The sequence below is a fragment of the Lolium perenne genome, chromosome 2 (assembly GCF_019359855.2).
Source record: "Lolium perenne isolate Kyuss_39 chromosome 2, Kyuss_2.0, whole genome shotgun sequence".
Lineage (NCBI taxonomy): Eukaryota > Viridiplantae > Streptophyta > Magnoliopsida > Poales > Poaceae > Lolium > Lolium perenne.
In genome coordinates, this window is record NC_067245.2 from 149,873,711 (window position 1) to 149,889,650 (window position 15,940).

Sequence of the window (15,940 nt, forward strand, 5' to 3'; positions counted from 1 at the left end):
CGGCGGGCGTCGAAGAACCTCGACGAGGCTGGGCGGACGGCGGAGGGGCACGGATCTGACGGATTGCGGCGGCGGCGCGCGGGTGGCGGCGGCGGCGCGCGGGGGAAAACGGGTGGGGGGAACTGAAATGTCCGCGCGCGCTTTCGGAATTGGGATGCTGGCTTCGCCCACTATCCCCGCTCCCACCCCGCACAAGTAGGGGGCGAGGACCCGCCCCGTACTCGAAAACAGCAAAAAACGATTCGGGGGCCGTTTTTACGGGGCGTGCTAGACGGCCGGGTAGACGCGAAACCCTCAAACCGGCGGTTATTATACGGGTTTGCCCCTTTTACGGGGTCTGTTAGACCTGCTCTTAGTGCCGCGGAGATCAGATGTCCTCCTCAGCAGCCCGTAACTAACATAAAAAAGCAGCACTGTCGATCTCATGTAATCGGAATGTCTATGTTTAGTATCGTACGGGTCAATTGCAAGGTTATATTATGCTCTTATGGGGATCCATTTGGAGCAGCCAGCTAAGCTATTATTACCAACACATTTAATTAGCACTACGGATCAGCTGTAGACAGGACATCTCCGGGCGCATAACTATGTTCCAAACGGTCACATCTGGTGGGATAAGGCCAACTAATTCGTCGCTAAAGCTCTGTCCTGGTATGGTATACCTGCGCAGATGCATCAGTCGTGCAGGCCGGACACTATTTGCCAATAGAAAACTGAACATGAGCTAAGATTCTAAGACCCTGTGAAGATTAATTGCAACTCCGATCCAGTGTGGCATCTTGGCGAGCAGAAAGAAAGAATATTTGGGAAGTGCAATTTCTTCAATATCGTTTTTTTCTGCGAATCTTTTCGTACTTTCTGTCTCAAATTATTTTCCGCACATTTATGTGCATATGCATATATCTAGATGTGTTTTAATATATATAAATACCTTTTGTGCATGACAGAAGCTAATTCTTTTGAAAGGTGGTGTTGCCTCTAACCTTTTTTTTACCCGGCGATTGGTGGAAGTCAAAGACCCATAATGTGAGAGTATAGACAATTCCGTCACATCTAATTTGGGACGGGGAGTATCAGGATACATATCAACATTAGCTGCTGCTGTGGATATGTTCACTTGATCAGTACTCATTCCGTTCTATAATTCTTACCGTAATTTTAATTTAAATTTAACTTAAACCAGTAACTAGGTCAAAAAATTATGAAATCAGAGAGTAATATATGTGTATGGTACTCATATTCCTTTGTGGATAACTTTTTTGCGGAAAGTCCACCGATATATTAATAAACATCAAAGATAGTAAAAAGATCTAAAAGTAATCAATAAATATAAATAAATTCTTGAACCATGTAACAAACACTATACACCCGAGAGAGCTGAAGACGCGTCCTAGTCATTATCCCTCCACCAGCAGTGACATGCAAAATTTGTCGCGGTAGAGTTATTTTTATAGTAGACAGACGGAAAGTCGTCGTGCAAACGGCTAGTCGTTGTGCTAACTGCTAGGACCCAAAGGACCAAAGCACCTTATGAGAACCATAAATCAAAAGGTCAAGACTTGCAACTACACCAACTGACACGCATACCCATTAAATCCATCGAAAAGATAACTTTGCATGCCCTCCGTCGACACTAGACGCACCGTTGAAACGGATAGGGCGAGGAGGAATATATACTGACTTTGCGATGTAGCCCCACCTTATCACCCTAAAAAAGACATTGCAAATACCTAAAAAGGAACGAAAATACCTATGAGAGATTATGGTCCGTCATTCCTCTAAGAACGGATAACCGGTCAGCGAGAGGAATGAAACCCTATATTAGCTTTTTTGCGCCTCCTCTCTCTTCCTGTCAAGTTTTAGTTACTAGTTAAGGCTCCTTTGGCTAATAGAAACTATGTTGGATTTAGATCATATGAGAAATTTAGTACACAAGTTGTTTAACTCATAGGAACATATACTATAGGAAGTAATTGTAAAAAAATTTGTAGTGCAAATCTTAAAGGAAAAAATAGGTTATGCCTCATATTTTTTTACTACTCCCTCTGGTCACTTTTAATTGACTCGAATTTAGTATATATTGTACTAAAATCGAGTCAATTAAAAAGGACGGGACGGAGTATAATCAAACACACTTTATTTTTTCATAGGATTTAATTAGGCATGACATCCTAACCCTATAATTTTTTATATTTCTATATTTTTCTTAGTGATGCTTCCACACTACACGAGCTCACAGATGGGCGAAGCGCGTGTCAATGGCTCAGAGCCCGGCAGATGCTGTGAGCCTGTGGCGGAGTTAATTTGCTCAGCTGCGTACGTACGGACACGTACGTATGGGTCCGAAACAGTCACCATTATCATGGAGTACTTTTTTTTTTGAACAAGAAAGGTCCCGAAGGACCGAGAGCTGCATTTAAGTCCATACGGTTACATACTATTTTACATAAAGGGCCTTAGAGAAAAAAGAAATAACAGACCAGCCCTTTGATTTAGCACACAGGACCCTAAAGCAGAAAATTAAAAAGCGATCAAGTCCCTGGTCGTCGCCGGCGAACAAGCTTCGCCATCGACTGCTTTCCACGCCACCGGGAAACAAGCCACTTGGGGCGCAGACGGCCGGATCTGTCGAGGACGAAGCCGAGTAAATCCTCACAGAGGAGGAAGATCTCCTGGAGACGGGCTGCAGGGGCAGGGCGATGACGCCGGCATGAGTCCCTCGTTGAGGAGCATCCCAGGAAGTGCACCACCTCGACGGCAGTGCAGATGAAGCAGGCGCAGCTCCCACGAACTGCCGCCAGCACAGATGAGCAGCTGCACCGTCGCTGCCCTCGCCCTCGCCGCCACGGACGGCCGAGAGGAACAGCTTTGGCGCAACATCTTGATGTCTACGCACGCTTCTATTCCTGTAGACAGTGTTGGGCCTCCAAGAGCAGAGGTTTGTAGGACAGCAACAAGTTTCCCTTAAGTGAATCACCCAAGGTTTACCGAACTCAGGGAAGTAGAGGTCAAAGATATCCCTCTCAAGCATCCCTGCAATTACGATACAAGAAGTCTCTTGTGTCCCCAACACACCTAATACACTTGTCAGATGTATAGGTGCACTAGTTCGGCGAAAAGATAGTGCAATACAAGTAATATGGATGATTGTAAGTAGTAATTGCAATCTGAAATAAAGATGGCACCAAGCAAATATGTAACAGAGTTTGTTGGAAACGGTGTTTCAATGCTTAGAAACAAGGCCTAGGGATCATACTTTCACTAGTGGAGACTCTCAACAATGATATCATAAAGGAATATAAATATAAGCACTTCACTATGCTATTCTGAATTACTCTCTAGCAGGATAACGAACACTAATTCACCATGTAGGCTGCAAAAGCAAACCTTAAAGATGTATTCCCAAGTACTAATAAACATCACACGCTGTCACTGTGAGCATTCATAGGAGGTACTAACACACCACAATTTCATAGAGACATCCAACTCAAATCATAACCCAGTGAACAAGTATTCTATGAAATATAGCTAAGAGATCCACACGGTGCACAAACTGTCACCTTTACACACGTGGGACAAGGAGTCTCCGGAGATCACATAAGTAAAATCCACTTGAATAGCACAACGACATCTAGATTACAAAGCTCATCATATGGATCTCAATCATGTAAGGCAGCTCATGAGATCATTGTATTGAAGTACATGGGAGAGAGATGTTAACCACATAGCTACCGGTAGAGCCATCAGCCTCGGGGGAGAACTACTCCCTCCTCATCATGGGAGACAGCAACGGCGATGAAGATGGCGGTGGTGTCGATGGAGATGACTCCGGGGGCAATTCCCCGTCCCGGCGGCGTGCCGGAACAGAGACTTATGTCCCCCGAATTGGAGTTTCGCGATGGCGGTGGCGTCCCTGGAGTCTTTCTGGAGCTTCGTCAATTTGTATCGAGGTTTTAGGTCGCGAGGGACTTTATAGGCGAAGAGGCGGAGTCGGAGGGGCCACGGGGCTCCCTCCCCATAGGCTGGCGCAGCCAGGGGCCACCCGCGCCGCCATATGGTGTGGGCCCCCTGCTTCCCGCCTCCGACTCTCCTTCGGTGTTCTGGAACCTTCCGGGGAAAATAAGATATTTGGTCTTTGTTTCGTCAAATTCCGAGAATATTGCCCGAACAGCCTTTCTGGAACCAAAAACAGCAGAAAACAGGAACTGGCACTTCGGCATCTTGTTAATAGGTTAGTTCCGGAAAATGCATGAAATCATTATAAAGTGCGAGCAAAACATGTAGGTATTGTCATAAAACTAGCATGGAACATCAGAAATTATAGATACGTTGGAGACGTATCAAGCATCCCCAAGCTTAGTTCCTACTCGCCCTCGAGTAGGTAAACGATAAAAAGAATAATTTCTGTAGTGACATGCTACTAACATAATCTTGATCATACTATTGTAAAGCATATGAAATGAATGAAGTGACTCAAGGCAACGATCTATAGTTTGCTAATCAAATAGATAACATATAGCAAAACTTTTCATGAATAGTACTTTCAAGACAAGCATCAAAAAGTCTTGCATAAGAGTTAACTCATAAAGCAATAGATTCAAAGTAAAGGCATCGAAGCAACACAAAGGAAGATTTAAGTTTCAGTAGTTGCTTTCAACTTTCAACATGCATATCTCATGGATAATTGTCAACACAAAGTAATATGATGAGTGCAAATAAGCAAGTATGTAAGAATCAATGCACACAGTTTGCACAAGTGTTTGCTTCTAAGATAGAAAGAAGTAGGTAAACTGACTCAACATAAAGTAAAAGAAAGGCCCTTCGCAGAGGGAAGCAGGGATAAAATCATGTGCTAGAGCTTTTCAAGTTTTGAAATCATATAGAGAGCATAAAAGTAAAGTTTTTAGAGGTGTTTGTTGTTGTCAACGAATTGTAGTGGGCACTCTAACCCCCTCATCAAACAGACTTTCAAAGAGCGGCTCCCATGAAGGACGTTATCTCTACCAACAAGGTAGATCATCCCTCTTCTCTTTTGTTTACACATGTACTTTAGTTTTATTTATTTATGGATGACACTCCTCCCAAACTTTTTCTTTCACAAGCCATGGCTAACGGAATTGTAATGTCCCAGGTTTAGAGACGATCGAGGGGTAGATTTTAGAAAGGGATGTGCATTGCATAGTAAATTCTGGGGAAATTTCGCGCTTTTAAACAAAAACTGCATCGAAGGGGGACAAGTTTCTCTCTCGACACCTTACAGGGTTAGGGTTTCGAGAGTGCGACAAACTTGCATTTCTCTTCACTAGTTAGGGTTTTGAGATGAGAGGGGAGAGTTTGCTTGATTGAATTTTAAATAATAAGACATGGTTAAATTCAAACCAAGGTTGAATTTGAATTTCAAATTCAAACATTAAATAATTACTTTAAATAATTCAAATGAGGAAATTCATTAAGAATATAATCAATAATAATCAAGATAAACAATAATATTAAAGTCAAGCTCATTAGAGAAAACTTTGAGCTTTATTGACCATCACACACATTACAATGTCATTACAATATTTATAAGTGAAATAAAGGAATATTACAACACATTACATAAATGGGCAGAATAGCAAAATAAAGATAAATTACAAGATTAATGATTCTAAACTAAGATCTACAAGATCATCTTCATTTGATCTTGTATATGATGAATTCCATGTCCATTTTTGCTCAATTGATGATCCCTGCACACAAACACAAAGAAAGAAAATCAAGTGTTATGCCAAGTGGCCTAGCCACTTGGCAAATTCGCAAAGAAAATGAAATTGGAGAGGATATGCACATGGATCTGCCGAGCTGATCCATTTCCAAGTCCTGGTACACCACACCAGGCTACACACACACACAGGCAGCTCACAAGACATGTGTGCATGGTCATCACCAAGGCATGTGTTGTTCTTGCATCACTGCACACTCACTCACCAGCAGTGAGTCTCAAGCTGTACCAGACCAAGTCGACTGTGGAAGAAGAGGCCAGCCAAATATAAACCTCTTCAACAAGGAACCCTAGCCATTCCATCGGCATCTCCAAAGAGTAAGAACACCAAGAACAGAAGAACAGCCGAGCTGTTCAACCTGCCTCGCATCACCACCGAACCAAACCAAGATTCACAAGCTTGCAAGGAGGAGAAGGGCAGGCAAATCAAAACCACTGTAGCAATCCTCTACACCAACAACTCATTCTAGGAGCTGGAGTGAGGTATAAACCAAATCAACTCGAGCAAAACCAAGTTTTGCTCATATATAAGCATGCTATGCATCACAGAGCACGTATGGGTAGGAAACCCAGATTGTATCATCATTTGGCTATCCATCATTTGGTTGAAGCAAACAGAGAAAACAGCCAGAGAAATCATCCAGAACACCGGTTATGTCCACATTGGGACATAACCAGAGAAATCCAACATGGATTCAAAGCCTGGCTAGCTACCAAGCTCACTTGACAACCCATAGCTAGCTAAGCCATCGTACATGATAGACTATCATGTGTCTATCTAGATTTGTCAACACCAAGAGCAAATGGCAACCAAAGATGGTCAAAGCCAAGAAGCCATAATACACCACGCTTAGCCACAGAGATAGTGGGAGCTACCCGACAAAGACCAAGTGGCTGTCAAGGCCACCTCAACCACAGCCAACACTTCCAGCCAACACATCATCACCCGAAGGGTTCGTAATGGACTAGGGTTCCCAACAAAGGTTGGCATCCCTCTAGCCCAAACAAATTAAATCTATATGATCATTATCGCCGCTAGTTCACCACAATTATTCATTTAAGCCAAGTCAAATAACACAGATAAATGAATATACAAGTAATCAACACACTGTAGCTTTGCTTATGATCCAGAGGATCACCGCAAGCATCGATTATGCTTGAGCAAGCAACACCATACACCAAAGACAAGCCAAAGAGGTCACACACCACTAGGAAAAGCCCTAGTGGGGTTGAAACAAAGAGTCCAAAGATCAAGCATCCGATGATCGGTTGATCATCGAGGATTTGATCAAGCATGCTAGAATCCATTCTAAGCAATTCACACATGAACAGATAATTAAATAATCGAACAATTGCATCACGAGATAAGAACATCGGGCTTTATAATTGTATCCGTAGCACATCAAAAGCTTGATGAACCAAAGGATCACAATATCCAAGAAAAGCACATATCAATTCATCATCGATCACACCGCTAAGCCAACAAAGAATATTCAATTGAGCATAATCATGAATCTGAACAAAATGAACTAGCCGGAGGCACCGGTACTTGCAAGTATGCAAGGATTAACCACCACAATCAAGCCAGGGACAAGATTAAGCACACACGGTATGCCTTAGTGACAAGAAGAATGAATAGGAGCATGCCGAAGCCATGAGCATCACCGGATGCTCATGAGCAACCACAGAGGATCACAGCTAAAGATTACAATAAACAGAGATAGCTAGGAAGCACAAAGTGAGCAATTGAGCAAGAGCAAGACAAGCTAGAACACGTAGATAGCAAAGAGCACATAGCAGCATACGCATGTAGGCGTAGCAACTAGCACAACAAGGTAGAGGCCAAGGCAACCAGAGGAAGAAGAGGAGGTAGAGAAGACAGGAGAGAAGGAGGCACACACACCGGAGCGAGCACCGCAGCCGTGCCCATGGCGGCACGGCGGCACGAGCCTAACACGGCAGCCGCCAGGCCGCAGCCAGGCCGGGCGTCGCCGGGCGCAAACGCCCCAGCACCACCACGGCGAGGCACACGGCCACGTCGCGGCGCGGCGTCTGGATCATCGGCGGGCGATGAATCGCCTGGAATCGCCACGGCCGTGTCGCAGATGCGTTGGGGGCGAAGCGAGCAAGCAGCACAGCACGAATCGCCGCGGTGGATCTGAATCGCCGTCGAATGGCGGTTCAGATGCGCCACACCTCGCCGGCGGCAACGGCCGGAGATGGCCGGAATAAATCGAAGAAGACGGCGGCGACATGCGTCGCCAGAGCTCAGGGATTAGGGTTCGCGAGAGAGAGAGAAGGGAAGTGGGGGCGACCGAGTGGGCCGGACCAGGCCAACTGGGTTGAGCCCAACCCACTCGGGTTCACCCTGACAGGTGGGCCCGAGGGCAATTTGGGCATTTCCAAAATACCATTTAAGTAAGAATTTCAAAGAATTTTATAAAATAGAAAATGGCTCTAAAAAAAATAATTAAAAATATGAAAATAGATCAGCATAAAATTCTCTATAATAATAAAATACAAAAGAGAGTTTTTGAAGACAATTAAAAATAAGTCTTTACTTGAGGATTTAAATAATCATTTAAATCACACATGAAATTTTTCAATAATAAAATAAGTCCATTAATGAATTGGGACTTCAAAAACACCTTGACAAAATTTCAAGGTTGTATTTTACTTTAATTCATGTATCCCCAAATTATTCTTAGTATTAACTTCTTACATGAATTAATACCGATGTCGGAAGGGGGGAACAAACCCTAAAAATGGAATCATGCATAAATTGCTTCTTTAACCATTGCCCTTATCGGACAATGATGCTATTTTTCAGAACAAGAGGACAAGGGTCAGTCCATACCTACCAACTGCAGAACTTTGCAGTGTCTCGTGCAAGTTCATCACTTGCTCATGTCATTTGAGTATTTTTATCAAATTACTTGCAAAGTATTATGGTTATCACTATTGCACAAAAATCAAAACCACTACTTTCATAACTATGAATATGACTATGTGGTGGGCAATGGAACCATGGATTGTGTTGATATGGTGGAGGTTCCATTGCACGGGCTTATATCCATCTAGGATTAAACAACAAATGTCGCCAGTGATTCTTGTGCCGTAATATCCGTGTTAACCATAAGATCCGGAGTGGGACGGAGTAGTCAAAAGTGTTTCCACCTCTCGTTCATCAACGGATGCGCTTTACCGTAGACACTTGTATACCGGGGCAAGCGGTGGGCTGGGGAAGCCTAAAGTCCCCACGGCATAGTCCGTAGACACTTGTCGCTCGAAGTGCAAGCGGTGGGCTGGGGAAGCCTAAAGTCCCCACGGTATTGCGGTCTATGATGGGTTGCAGCTTCCGGCGAAGGAGTTTGGTTCGATCCCAAACTGTCGTCGTGGTCGGGGTCCACCCCTGAGTGGGAATAATGGGACCGGCGAGGACCCAGGGTCGGGGCATGCAACAAAGGGTGGGTGTTCGAGGTAGCGGAGGAACATGATTGGCTAGACCTTATACCGGGCCTCACACCTAAGGAAGTGTGGACGGGAAAGCTGCCCGGTTGGCACCAAGGTTAAGATCTCTTATGGGTAAAGCAACACACCTCTGCAGAGTGTAAAGAATCGTGGACTGTCACTCCCTCGTTCCGGGATTGAGGAACTGCGAACGCGGCCGGAAAGGAGCTCCATGAAGTTCTAGTAAACCGGTGAAGGCTGACGGACATAGCTCTTTGAAATAAAAGCAATCTCTTGAAGAAATGTTTATCAAAACTTGCATTGGTATTAGACTTTCTGGTCTAATATCGTAGCTAGTGCATTAAACACCTCTTATCTATAATGAACTTGTTGAGTACGCTCGTACTCATACCACTCTTAAACCCCATGCTTAGATTGTCTGAACCGTCTGGAGGAGGAGGACTACGACAGCAATGATGGAGCCGAGATCATCGGCTACGAGGAACCAGACCTCTCAGGAGGTGTTGAAGGTGTAGACTACATCATAGTCTACGGATCCGGGGAGGCTGCCGGAGGAGAACAAGCCTAAGGATATCAGGAGGAGTAGTAATAGCCGAGCAGCACAAACTCTTACTACAAAGCTGCTCGATTAAATAAATGTTTAGTTTAATGAGACAATGGTATTGTAAGTTAAGTTGGGTTCGCCTCGAACCCAGGAGTTATCCTCTTAGGACCCAAGAGGAGCTCCGAGACGACTTGTGTATGATGATTGTAATAATATGTGAATGAGTTATGGACCTTGCTATGTTCTGTTGTACTACTCTGAGGGATGTAATATTTGCGGAATGGTACTCCACGAATGTTATATCAACGACTGGCATACTACAACATGCAGTGGTATGCAGGGTCACCACAGTTGGTATCAGAGCAAAAGCTTTGACCTTAGGTTGGAACCTAGTAAATGGGACTAAACGTTAGGAGTCAAATAGGATTAGTAAAGAATTCTCTAAAAATATGGTGTATATTCAATTGAGAATATAACAATCATATCTTTTAGTGCGATAATTCTTTATTATCTCTATTATGATGCATTATTACTAATCTTATAGTCTTTCTATTTCTACAGCCAACATGGCAAGTGCACGACCGGGAAGAAACGTGAAAGTTATGGATTCCACACTGAACGAATACCAAGGAGGACTTGCTGATATCCTACGATCCATGTTGCTGGAATTTGGGTGTGATCCCCATATTCCAGTAAAGAAGTACATGTTCTATGATGGACCGGTGTTGGCCAAGTGCAGAGTAGGACTGCGACTTCCCGAATCTTTGGGAATGAGCGTAGTCATGCCAGCTGGAGAAGCTAGGACAACCAACACAGCCTATCATATAGCTGTTATGAGAGCCATAACCGACATACGGGAACATAAGACAAAAGAGCTTATGGATTCCGAGTTCTCCCATATTCCTCATAATCAGGAGGAGGAAGATCCCTTGCTCAACCACTACAAATACGCCAAACGCAAACCCATTGCAGCGGCAAAATATATGGATAATAGCCGTAACTTCATATCATTACTCTTTCAGCTGAATCATCATCTGATAGGAGCTATTGATACGATGCTAGAGGAATTTACCGAACCCAAGGAGGAGAGTAGGGGGAAAGAACCTATGGAGAATGTAGTGCACACACCAGTTTATTCAGCTGGTGACTACATCAGCTTTGATCCACTTGCACGTGAACCTACACCTGCTACACCTGGGAACTACCTAAATAGTTCCTATGGGGGATACGATATGAGCGGAATCCGGAAACAACCAGCGTTCCGAGACTCCGATCGAGAATTCAAGGGGTTGGCGTTGGGGTAGTGATACTGGAACCCATAGTACTACTGAGTATTATGATGGAGAGATGAACGATGATGCAACAACCCAGAACCAGAGCTATCCTAGTAATGAAGGAGTGGATGGAGGATATCCGACATAGGTTGAGTCGGGTATGGGTTTTGGTAACCCTTATGGTGGGCCTACAGGAGAGTACACCCGATGGGTGGACTATGATGCACTCAACGATCAGTTTGTGAACACTGATTTCTCCTTAGGGTCATCATCGGATTCGGACTACAAGCCAACGGGGAGACCTTATGTTCCAGGGTCTATCAGGAGGACGACACGTTCGACCGGATGGAAGCCTGGAATGTATCGGGAGTGAAGACCGTTTAGAAGTCCACCAAGGGAGGCGTGGCTATAATACACAAGTACCACGTGTATTATAGTTTGTAATATTTGTATAAATTTGTACATATACTTTAATAAGTGAGTTTGCATACTCACATCGACTCGAGTATTGTAATAAGACCACTTATGTATGTATATACAGGGTATATGTTTTGTATGATTTGGATTTGCTTCTTGATTTCCATTGCGTGACTAGTTCTGTGCACAAAGTTGAGCTCAGAAAACTTGCGCATGGAGTAATTATGAGTATCATCTTGTGTTGCAGAACTAGGGGGATATGTCGGGAACGTTAGGAAACGAGACTGAAGCACAGCGCATGGAGCGCGAAGCAAAAGAGAAGGAAGAGGCTGAGGGTGCAGCTAGAGATCAGTTTCCACCACCACCACCACCCATGACGCAACAAAACTTCATCCAGTACATGCAACTGGCGGAAGAGAGGCAGCGTGTAACACTGGAGCTGCAGAACAAATTCCTTCAGGATCTGATGCAGCAGAATAGGGTGGAGAGACCTGAGAACCAGGGAGTCACATTAGCAGACTTCCAAAACACCAAGCCGATATCTTTCGCATACGCGCCCGAGCCAATGGACGCGGAAGATTGGTTGATGGATACTGAGCGCAAGCTCAACACTGTTGGATGCAATAACCAAGAGAAGGTCCGATATGCTACCCATCTGCTATGTGGACCTGCCGCATCATGGTGGGACAACATTGTAGCCGTGTATCCGGCAGGAAAGGTATTCACCTGGGAGGAGTTTGCAAGGAAGTTCAGGGAATCCAATGTCCCTGAAAGTATCGTGGAACTGAAGCGTCGAGAGTTCGAAAGTCTCGAGCAGAAGGATAAGGCAATCCTGACCTATGTCAGGGAGTTTTCCAAGTTGTCCCGGTATGCGGTTGAGGAAGTCAATACCGAGGACAAGAAGAAGAAGAGATTTCTGAGGGGGTTAAGTCCCCAGTTCAAGGTACAGCTACGGATGATGAGAGCAACAGAATTCCAAGAGTTGGTGGATGCAGCCATCACTCTTGAAGATGACTTTAAACAACTGCAAGAAGAAAAGAGGAAGAAGGCCAAGTATGAGCCTAAGAGGTTTGTTAGTAACAAGCCTAACACCAGCTTGAGTTTCAAGCCCAGATACAGCAACAACAACAACAACAACAACAACAACAACAGCAATCAGAGGAGGAACCAAGGATATCAGTCTGCAAATCAGATTACATGCCATTCCTGTGGATTAAAAGGACATGTCATGAAGGATTGTAGGAAACCCAAGATCATATGCTTTGGGTGTCGTCAGGAGGGGCACATGCTGAAGGACTGCCCCAAGAAGAATAGTGAAGGAGGAGGAAATCGAGGAAACACCGGAGGGAATTGGAAGAACAAGAAGCCCTTCGGCAAGCTGAACTGTACCAGTCTGGAGGAGGTGGTCAATTCTGACCAGGCGGTGATAGGTACGCTCCAGATACTCACTCATCCTGGCAAAGTACTTTTTGATACTGGTGCAACTACATCATTCATTTCTCAACAATTCATCATCAAACATGGGATTAGTTGCACAAAGTTAGATACACCCATAACCATACTTTCTGCGGGGGGAACGATATTAGTAACCCATGCCAAACAAAAACAAGTCATTATGATCAATAAGTGCGCATTTGACGCGGACCTGTTCATTTTACCGATGAAGGACATTGATGTCATTCTTGGTATGAACTGGTTGGAAGCTAATGGAGCATTGATCGACTGTGTAAACAAAACGGTGTCTTTGAAAAGCCCCGATGGAAGTAGAATGATCTACCAAGGCGACAAACATACACAGATTGAAGTGGAGCTACAGCTGAATAGCATGAAGGAGGTAAAGTTAGAAGATATACCTGTAGTAAATGAATTCCAGGATGTGTTTCCTGCGGAATTACCTGGTATGCCACCAGATAGGGAGATAGAATTCACTATCGACCTAATTCCAGGAACAGCTCCGATTGCCAAAGCACCATATAAAATGGGGCCTAAGGAGTTGAAAGAACTCAAGGAACAACTGGATGATTTGGAACAAAAGGGATTCATTCAGGAGAGTGTTTCACCATGGGGATCACCTGTGATCTTCGTGGATAAAAGAGATGGAGGAAGAAGGATGTGCGGAGACTACCGAAATCTGAACAACGTCACAATCAAGAACAAGTATCCACTTCCAAGAATACAAGATCTATTTGATCAGGTTAGAGGAGCGGGAGTCTTTTCCAAGATTGATCTAAGATCGGGTTATCACCAGATAAAGATCAAGAAGGAGGACGTTCCGAAAACTGCCTTTGTCTCAAGGTATGGACACCATGAATACCTTGTAGTACCTTTTGGATTAACCAATGCCCCAGCAATATTCATGAATCTCATGAATAAGATCTTCATGCCATATCTTGACAAGTTTGTCATCGTATTCATCGATGATATCTTGATATATTCCAAGAACAAGGCAGAACATGCCGAACATTTGAGGTTAGTGTTGCAAACACTAAGGGAACACCAACTTTATGCCAAACTCAGTAAGTGTGAATTTTGGCTAGATCAAGTGGAATTTCTTGGTCATGTCATAAGTAAAGATGGAATCGCTGTCAACCCGAGCAAGGTAGCAGCAGTTCTAGAATGGGAAGCACCCAAGACTGTCAAGGAAATCCGAGGATTTCTAGGAATGGCAGGATACTATCGGAGATTCATTGAAGGATTCTCTAAGATAGCAGGACCTATGACAAAGTTGCTAAGGAAGAATACACCATTCGTGTGGTCAGAGGAGTGTGAGAAGAGTTTTCAAACTCTGAAGGAGAAACTCACCACGGCACCGGTGTTAGCAGTTCCGGAAGTTGGCAAGGACTACACCGTGTACTGTGACGCATCCAAGCATGGATTGGGTTGCGTACTCATGCAAGATCGGAAAGTGATATCTTATGGATCGAGGCAACTCAGACCTCATGAAGTGAACTATCCAACGCATGACTTGGAATTAGCAGCAGTCGTATTCGCACTTAAAACATGGAGACATTTTCTCTATGGAGCTAAGTGTGAGCTTTATACAGACCATAAAAGCCTCAAATATTTCTTCACTCAGAAGGAACTCAACATGAGGCAGAAAAGATGGCTAGAATTGATCAAGGATTATGATCTGACGATCAACTATACACCAGGGAAGGCTAATGTTGTAGCAGATGCCCTGAGTAGGAAGAGTACCGGAGGAGTGGAACAAGAAATATCACCGGAGTTGAGGAAGGAAATAAGCCAAGCCCAAATACAACTCTGGGAGAAGGAAGCCCATGAAGGATTATCGGCGTTGCAAGTAGCCGACGAACTTAATGTTAACTTGAAGAATGAGATAATGATGGGTCAGATGGATGATCCATTCATTGTAGAAGAGATGAGGAGAATAGATGAGGGAAGACCATCAGAATTTCACCGGGGAGAATCTGGATCTTTGTGGTTCCAGAAGAGGATTTGCGTTTCGGATATTGCTGAAATTAAGGAAGTAATACTCCGGGAAGCTCATCAGACACCATATTCAATACATCCGGGAAGTACAAAGATGTACATGGATCTAAAGGAACTATTCTGGTGGAATAACATGAAGAGGGAGATAGCGCAATATGTGGCAGAATGCCATACCTGCCAGCGAATGAAAGCAGAACACCAGAGTCCGGCAGGGAAGTTACAACCTTTACCTATTCCAGAGTGGAAATGGGAGGAGATAGGGATGGATTTCATCACCGGACTACCCAGGACTAATAAAAAGAAGGACATGATATGGGTAATCGTGGACCGGTTGACGAAAAGTGCACATTTCTTAGCGGTAAACCAGCAGGATAAAGGAGAGAAACTTATCGATCTTTACATCAAAGAGATCGTAAGTAAGCATGGAGTGCCAAAGAAGATCGTATCGGATCGAGGATCCGTGTTCACATCAGCATTCTGGAAGCAACTTCACGAAGCTTTAGGATCCAAGTTGGATTACAGTACCGCGTATCACCCACAAACAGGCGGACAAACTGAGAGAACCAATCAGATCTTAGAAGATATGCTTAGGGCTTGCGCCCTAGACTTCGGCGGATCATGGGAGGAGCATCTACCTTTAGCAGAGTTTTCTTACAACAATAGCTATCAAAGCAGCATCAAGATGGCACCATTTGAAGCTCTGTATGGAAGGAAGTGTAGATCACCCATATGTTGGTATGAAGCCGGAGCAAGCAAAGAGTTCAATCCTGATTATGTCAAAGAAAAACAACAAATCATTGACATTATCAGAGACAGGCTCAAAATAGCCCAGAGTCGGCAAAAGAGTTATGCCGATCAGAAGAGAAGGACATGGGAGCCACAAGTTGGAGACATGGTTTATCTTAAGGTAAGCCCGATGAAAGGACTCCAGAGATTTGGAGTTAAAGGAAAACTCAGTCCTAGATATATAGGACCTTTCAAGATACTGAGTCAGAATCGAGGTTTAGCCTTTGAATTGGATCT